This window comes from Tamandua tetradactyla, chromosome Y (assembly GCF_023851605.1).
Source record: "Tamandua tetradactyla isolate mTamTet1 chromosome Y, mTamTet1.pri, whole genome shotgun sequence".
Classification (NCBI taxonomy): Eukaryota; Metazoa; Chordata; class Mammalia; order Pilosa; family Myrmecophagidae; genus Tamandua; species Tamandua tetradactyla.
In genome coordinates, this window is record NC_135354.1 from 10,937,693 (window position 1) to 10,946,788 (window position 9,096).

Here is a 9,096-nt window from a genome sequence, read left to right on the forward strand (position 1 = left end):
ACCAAAAATTGGTTCTTTGGAAAATCAATACACTTGGTGGACCACTAGCAAGACTAACAAAGAAAAAAAAGAGAGGAGATGCAAATAAACAAAGTCAGAAATGAGAAGGGGTGTGTTACCAAAGACCCTGAAGAAATACAAGAAACTATAATAGGATACAATGAACAACTATACGTCAACCAACTAGACAACTTAGATGAAATGGACAAATTCCTGGAGACACAAAAGCAAATTACACTGACTCAGGAAGAAATGGAAGATCTCAACAAAGCAATCACAAATAAGGAGATTCAATCAGTCATCAAAAATCTTCCTATAAAAACATCCAGGGCCAGATGGTTTCACAGTGTAATTTTATCAAATATTACAAAAAAGAACTAACACCAATTCTGTTCAATTTTTTCTAAAAATTGAAGAAAAGGAACTCTACCTAACTCATTTTAGGAAGCTAATATCATTTTAATTCCAAAACCAGGAAAGATATTAAAAGAAAGGAAAACTGCAGGCCAATCTCCCTAATGAACACAGACGTAAAAATTATCAACAAAATATTAATAAATTGAATTCAACAACACATTAAAAGAATTATAAACCACGACCAAGTGGGATTTATACCAGGAATACAAAGATGGTTCAACACAAGAAAATCAATTAATGTAATATAACATTAACAGTTCAAAAGGGGAAAATCACATGATCATCTTGATTGATGCTGAAAAACATTTAACAAAATGCAAAATCCTTTTCTGATAAAAACACTCCAAAAGCTAGGAATCAAAGGTGAATACCTCAATATGATAAACGGGAATATATGAAAACCAATGATTGGCATCATACTCAATGGAGAGATAATGAATGCATTACCCCTAACATCAGGAATGAGAGAAGGAAGCCCACTGTCGCCACTATTATTCAACATTGTGCTTGAAGTTCTAGCTAGAGCAGTCAGTCAGGACAAAGAAATAACAGTGATCCAAATTGGAAAGGAAAAAGTAAAACTCTCATTATTCATAGATGACATGATACTATACTTGGAAGATCATGAGAAATTTAAAGCAAAGTTACTTGAGCTAATAAACAAATTCAGCAAGGTGGTGGAACATAAAATGAATGGGCAAAAATCAGTAACATTTCTATACACAAGCAATGACTTCACTGAGGAGTAAGATAAGGAAAAAATTCCATTCAAAATAGTAACAAAAAGCATCAAGTTCCTAGGAACTTACTGAACTTAGGATGTAAAGGAATTGTAAACAGAAAGCTAAACAACATTGCTAAAAGAAATCAGTAGAAATCTAAATAGGTGGAAAGACATTCCCTTCTCATGGATAGGAAAGCTAAACATGGTTAAGATGTAAATTGTCCCCAAATTGATCTACCGATTCAACATAGTACAAATAAAGATACCAACAACCTACTTTGATGACTTGGAAAAGCTAGATAACAAATTGATCAGGAAGGGAAAGAGACCCTAAATAGCTAAAAGCATCCTAAAAAGAGGAAGAAGTGGGAGGATTAGCATTCCCTGACTTTAAAGCCTATTATAAAACCACAGTGGTCAAAACAGCATGGTGCTGGCACATAGATAGAAGTATTGACCAATGGAGTTGAATAAACTGCATAAATAGACCACAAAATCTATGGTTAACTGATTTTTGACAAGTCCCCCAAGTCCTCGGAACTGGGAGAAAATGGTCTTTCCAATAATTGGTCATGGAAGAACTGGATATCAATAACCAAAAGAATGAAAGAAGACCCCTATCTTACACCCTACACAAAAATTAACTCAAAGTGGATCAAACACCTAAATATAAGAATTAGCATCATAAACCTTCTAGAAGAAAAGATAGGGAAACATCTATGAGACCTAGTAATAGGAAGCAGCTTACTAAATTTTACATCCAAAGCACAAGCAGCAAAAGAAAAAAATAGATAAACGGGAATTCCTCAAAATCAAGTGCTTCTGCACCTCAAAAGACTTTGTCAAAAATGGTGAAGAGGCAGTCAACTCAATGGGAGAATATATTTGGAAATCACATATCAGACAAAGGAAGGATTTCCTATATCTACAAAGAAATCATACAACTCAACAACAAAAGACCAAGCAACCCAATTTCAAATTGGGCTAAACATACGAATAGGCATTTTTGTTTCAAGAGTAAACACAAATGGCTCAAAAGCACAAGAAGAGATGCTCATTTTCATTGGTTATAAGGGAAATGCAGATCACGACTACAATGAGATACCACCTCACACCTATAGGAATGACTGGTATTAAACAAACAGGAAAATATAAATGTTGGAGAGGATGTAGATAAAAATGTGACACCTTCGCACTGCTGGTGGGAATGTGTAATGGTGCAGCCACTGTGGAGGACTGTTTGGCAGTTCCTTAGGAAACTAAATATTGAGTTGCCCTTTGATCCAACTATAGCACTACTTGGCGTATATCCAGAGAAGTTGAAAGCAATGACAAAAACAGGCATTTGCACACCAATGTTCACAGCAGCATTATTCACAATCGCCAAAAGATGGAATCAAACCAAATGGCCATCAAGAGATGAGCGGATCAAGAAAATATGGAATAACCATGTGACAGAATATTATGCAGCAGTAAGACGAAATGAATTCCTGAAGAAATGACAAGATGGATAGGCCTTGAGCACATAATGCCAAGTGAAAAAGCCATACACAAAAGGATAGATACCATATGATTCCACTTTTATCACAAGCACAAAAGTATAATCAGAGGCTAATAATACAGAATATAAGGGACTTATAGGTACATAGAAGCTAGAGATGGGTGAACCGTTAGCTAATGAGTTTGAACGCCAATGTAAGGGAATAGTTAGAAGTGAAAGTGGCTCTCCAGTGGATCTATAAGTAATATTACCATATTGAAGATGAACAAGAATGAAAGGGGTTGTATAGACCTATGTGTTCCACTGACTAACACTAGAAATATGTGGTAAATAATGGGGGAAAAGGACAAGTGTTAAGAGAAGGTTTGGATTTCCTATTTGGTGAGGGTGTGTTTATTGGTTTTCTTTCCTTGGGAACAATGAAATTATCTAAAAATGAGAATGTTGATGGACTGTGGACGTCCGGCACTATACATGATGTCTGATGATTGCAGGTGGCTGAAGGATTCACTGACTGAGAAGTAGATTGGTGAATGATGGTGTCTGCTTATGAATGAAGATTGTGCTGCTACAAAAAGAAATAAACTCGTGAGGCATGCAGCAATGTGAATGGACATTTGGGACATTTGTTGAGGCAAAATAAACCATAAACAAAGGAACAACAATGGTATGGTCACATAGAAAATGCATATAAAAAATAGAGGACCAGGCTGTAAGATTTTCAGAGCAGACCCATTAAGTCCAGAGTGGTGATTATTATTTCTGGATTTTGAAAGATGGTTTTATATATATATATATATATATACCCTGATATTTAGAGGTAAGAACAAAGCTGATCAGATTGAGGTTAAAGTAATTCAGAACACAGGAGTAAGGAAGAAAATTTCTAAATTTTAGAACCAACATACTCTTTGAGACCAAAGGAAGAAATGTCTATTTTGTTACAGAAATTTTCTATAGTGCATAATCTAACCCAACCTATCTGCATAGCTCATTTGAACAATTGAAACAGAAGGAGCCCTGAATAAGAAAGAGGACCTTTAATCCTGTACAGATTGTGATGCCTGTGTACACCCTGGAGTCTATTAAGCAGATAATCAAAAAGTATTGGCAGTCTCTTGAGGGATGGGAGAAATAATATAGAACAATTACACCTTATCCTCAGGGAATCCCCTTATACTGTTACAAACTTTAGGAACACCCAAATCAATAGGCCATGCCCTCAATCCTGGGGGTTCCTCTTCTGACACTTATATTGGTAGTGGAGAAGCTTAGACCACCTAAAGGCATGCCTAAGAGTTACTTGTGGAGGACGTCTTTTGTTGCTCAGATGGGGCCTCTCTACGCCCATCTCTGCAATTGAAATCATTTTCTGCCCCCTCACATGGGGACTGACATGACATCCAGGGGTGAAAGTCTCCCTGAGGACCTGGGAGATGACTCCCAGGGATGAATCCTGTCCTGGTACTTTCATATCAATAATTCCATCCTGACCAAAAGGGGGAAAGGAAGTGTAACTACTAAAGTATCAGTGGCAGAGAGTTCAAATATATTTGAGTGGGTACTCTAGAGGTTGCTCTTATGAAAGCTTCAGTTAGACCTTGTGACCTCTCATAACTTGCCAACCCCCAACCAGAACCATTCCAGCCAACCCTAAATATCACCTACAGCAATATATAAGATTCCACAAGGGTTCCATGCACTAGAGTAACTTTCCAGGAACGTATAGCCTCCAGATAGGTCTCTGGTCCAGATAAGTCCTGAAACCTAGCCCAGCCTCCACAGAACATCAGATAGTTCCTTCTCCTACCCCATGTTAGTGACAGACCCTTCCAATATGGAAACTTCAGAATGGCCATAGCCAAAGCACTCCTATAGAGAGGGATGGAAAGATCAAAGATGATGGTGCAGTTATACAGTGAAGATAGGATTTAACAAATGAATATGAATGCTGAATCATTAAACGGATACCCCATTAAAACTTTGAATTCTTAGATCAGCTAGAAGTAAAAACATAAAGTTATGGAAATAGAACCCATGTCAAACTCTGAAATATACTCTACAAGTTATTGTGGTGCTGTGCTTTGAAAATTTATTGCTTTTTTGTATACATGTTATTTTTCACAGAAAAGAAGGAAAAAAGTCAGTTGTGAAAATAAAAAATATTTAAGCCTTCTAGCCTCCTATATTCTGGAGCAGTTGGGGGAGGAATCTGGGTGGATTGTTTAGTAGCCCATGACAAACTCTGGGATCTGTCCTGTAACTACTTGTTGAAGAGTGCTTTGAAAACTATTGCTTTTTTATTTCTTTGCTTTGTATATATGTTATACTATACAATAAAATAGTGTAAAAAATAAAAAGCATGTGTCACTGCTAGTTGAAGCAAATAAGAGTCTGCACACTCTCTCTTCTCCCACACTGAATAGCAAAGTTCCCAATGGTGAAGCTTTTGATTACTGGTAGTCTTTGAATATAGAATTCACCCATATAAAAAATAATTGTGCCCTGAATAAGAAATAAATTGTTTTCTTTATTGGTTTAAGGAATTGAGATTTGGGGATCATTGTCACAATAGATTAGCCTAGAGGATTGCAACAGATATATAATACTTTGAACTTATGATAGAAAGATTGTATAACTATAAATGATGAGAAAGCATAAAGATTGTTCATCAAAAGTCTGTTTTGAAAATACTAACATTAAAGAAATATAGTAATTTATTACCAGAAAACTCTGGTGTGTACTTTTTTGCCTATATTTAGTTTTAGATCTGAATAAGTATGTAAAATGGCTTAAGAATCTGACTTTGAAGGGCGGGCCACAGTGGTTCAGCAGGCAGAGTTCTCGCCTGCCATTCCAGAAACCCAGGTTTGATTCCTGGTACCTGCCCATGCAAAAAAAGATTCTGACTTTGAAGCAAATTTCCTTACCATAGAAAATCGCTATTTACAATCTTCACTCAAATGTTCATAGCTTGAAGCACCCTTATAGTGACTCAATATTACATATGAGCTGACAACCAAGAAGGACCAAATATGTGGGAAAGTCTCTAAAATGAAAAAACAGTAATTAAAACAGATAATAAATAGAACTTGAGAGAAAACAATAGGAATTACACAAGAACAAGGAAAAAATCAATTGTGAGACAAGAAAAATATATACATGAAACAAGAGCAGAATGCTACATAAGAAGTATGATAGCCCAGAAAGATTTAAAATATAATAGCAGAAATTATGAACTCTATATAGATAGCACAGATAGGGGAGGCAACATTGAGCAAAACTTTGAAAAGTAAAGCAAAAAGCAAAAGATGGAAATTTAGAAAACAAAATATAAGAAAAATAGAAACACACGCCAAGAAGTCAAACATCTCAGTTAATAAGAGTTCAAGAGAAAAACAACAGAGAAAGAATAGGTAAAAAATCATCTATGAAATAAATCAAGAAAATATTCTAAAATTTGATTTAGAACATGAAGAATATGAAATTCTAAATTTCAAAGTCAGCACTTAGGGTGAAAATATACCAAAAGCAAGTCACCACAATGTGAATTTTTAGGAACATGAAGAATTATCATGAACTTCCAAAGAGAGAGGACAAACAAGTCTCATACATAATGCTGAGGATTGAAATGAACTCAGATTTATTAACTGCAACATTGAAAGCTAGAAAGGAAAATCAATTTCTTCAAACTATGAAGAAAATTATTTCCTACTCAGAATTATACACCCAATCAATATAGTCCTTAAAAATAAAGAAACTTATTCCTGAAAGGAGAAGATAATCCAACTGATAATTATGCCTGAGTCACCCCAAGAGAACCTCTTTTGTTGCTCAGATGTGGCCTCTCTCTCTAAGCCAACTTGATAGATGAACTCACTGCCCTCCCCCACACACGGGACCTAAGTTCCAGGGGTTTAAATCTCCTCGGCAATGTGGGACAGAACTCCCATGGATGAACCAAGACAAAACATCATGGAACTCAGAAAGCCTTCTTGACTGAAAAGGGGAAGATAGAAATGAGAAAAAATAACATTTCAGTGGTTGAGAGATAGTTCAAACAGAGTTGAAAGGTTATTCCAGAGACGTTTTTTAAATGAATTATATAAATATTCCTCTTTAGTTTATGGTGAATTGGAGTGGCTGTAAGGAAGTAACTGAAACTGTTGAGCTGTGTTCCAACCTTAATTCTTCAAGATGACTGTATAAAATACAACATTTGCAATGTGACTGTGTGATTGTGAAAACCTCATGTCTGATGCCCCTTTTATCCAGGGTATGGACAGAGAAGTTAAAAAAATATGGATAAAACTAAATAAATAACAGGGAGGACAAAAAGTAAAATAACTTGGGTAGATGGAAATACTGGTGGTCAGTGAGAGAGGGGAGTAAGGGTGTGGTATGTATGAATTTATTTCTTTGTGTTTCTTTTTCTGGAGTGATGTAAACGTTCTAAAAGTGATCATGGTGATGAACACAAAACTATGTGATGAAAAATAAAAAAATAAAATACAGAGAATAGAGATCACTTTAGACATATAATTTTTAAAACACTTTATCTCTCTCAGAGGAAATAACTTTATTGAAATTTTTACCACCTTCTCAAAAAAGTACCAGAGCTCTAAGGAACAAGGAGGTAAACCAAGAAAGGGAAACAAGGGTTATAGGGAGAATGGGAGCTGACACAATGAAAAGGTAAGGGATTTGGTTTAGCGGAGATCTCAGGATGATGACTTTAGCAAACAATCCACCAGACCAGAGTGGAACAAGTCAGAGGTTTTCACGAGAAATTTCTTTAAGGCAAACTTGATAGAATACCTGATTCATCTCAAAATACAATTGATAGAGAATTCAGGGTACAATTAAAAATGCATACATAAGAAAATGAAACAAAAATAAAAGAGTAAAATTAAGTTATGAGAAAAAAGTACAAGTAATGAAAGCTATCCAGAATATATTACATGACTCAATTGTGAAGAGATTTACATTGTGAAATATGATAAAACTAAAAAATATTCATAATGTAATACATGCCTCAGTTAAGAATAGTGCTTGCACAATGAAAGAAATGATACAGCTGAATATTTGCATTATCAAATTATAATATGATTCCATTTGGTGATGGGGAATGTAAAAGGTACGTGGTTGGTGCAGGGAAATGGGACTTCAGGGAAAGAAAAATCCTCATCTTTTATTCTGGGAAGCCAAGAGATAGGAATCAAAATTAAAATAACTCAAGAAGGGAAAAGTATAAGCAAATTATTTAGTGGCTGTCTCTGGGGATGGCGATATGGGGTGGGGGGCCATATCCATATGAAAAGAAACTGCTCCTATTTTTTAATAGGAAGCTTTATAGAACTAAGCAATTCTTTAAATTTTGTGCATGTAAAATTCTGATCAAATGAAACCTAAAATAAATACAATTAAAGAAAAAGAAGGGCGGGCCGCGGTGGCTCAGCGGGCAAAGTGCTTGCCTGCTATGCCGGAGGACCTCGGTTCGATTCCCGGCCCCAGCCCATGTACCAAAAACGGAGAAACAGAATACAATAAAAACAAGCAAATGTTTAAAAGATGTTTTAAAAAAAAAAAAAAGAAAAAAAAAAGAAAAAGAAGCCGAAAAAGGAGAGAATGGGACCTGGAGCTAGTGAGCAAAATGAAGATTTCAATGAAGCAGTCAAACTAGTCAAGAGCCAACAAGACTGAAGCTGCAAATTGGATTGGGAAATTACTTCCCTCTCCCTGTCAGCAGGTGGAATGGGCATTTTTTTCATTGATTTATTAATTAAAGAAATTAACAGCAAACAAAGACATTAACACATGATCATTCCATTCTACATATATAATCAGTAATTCAAAATATCATCACATAGCTGCATATTCATCATTTCTTAGAACATTTGCATCAGTTCAGAGAAAGAAATAAAAAGACAACAGAAAAAGAAATGAAATGAAAACAGAAAAAAAAGATTATACATACCATACACCTTACCCCTCACTTCAATGATCACTAGCATTTCAAACTAAATTTATTTTAACATTTGTTCCCACTATTATTTATCTTTATTCCATATGTTCTACTCATCTGTTGACAAGGTAGTAAAAGGAGCATCAGACACAAGGTTTTCACAATCACACAGTCACATTGTGTAAGCCACATCATTACACAATCATCAACAAGAAACATGGCTACCGAAAGATCGCTCTACATTTTCAGGCAGTTCCCTCCAGCCTCTCCATTACATTTTGGATAACAAGGTGATGCCTACTTAATGCATAAGAATAAACACCAGGATAGCCTCTCAACTCTGTTTGGAATCTTTCAGCCATTGAGACTTTGTCTTATTTCACTCACCCCCCTTTTGGTTGAGAAGGCTTTCTCAATCCCGATGCTGATTCTCAGATCACTCTAGGGTTTTTCTAAATCCCTTGATGCTGAGTCTCAGCTCATTCGAGG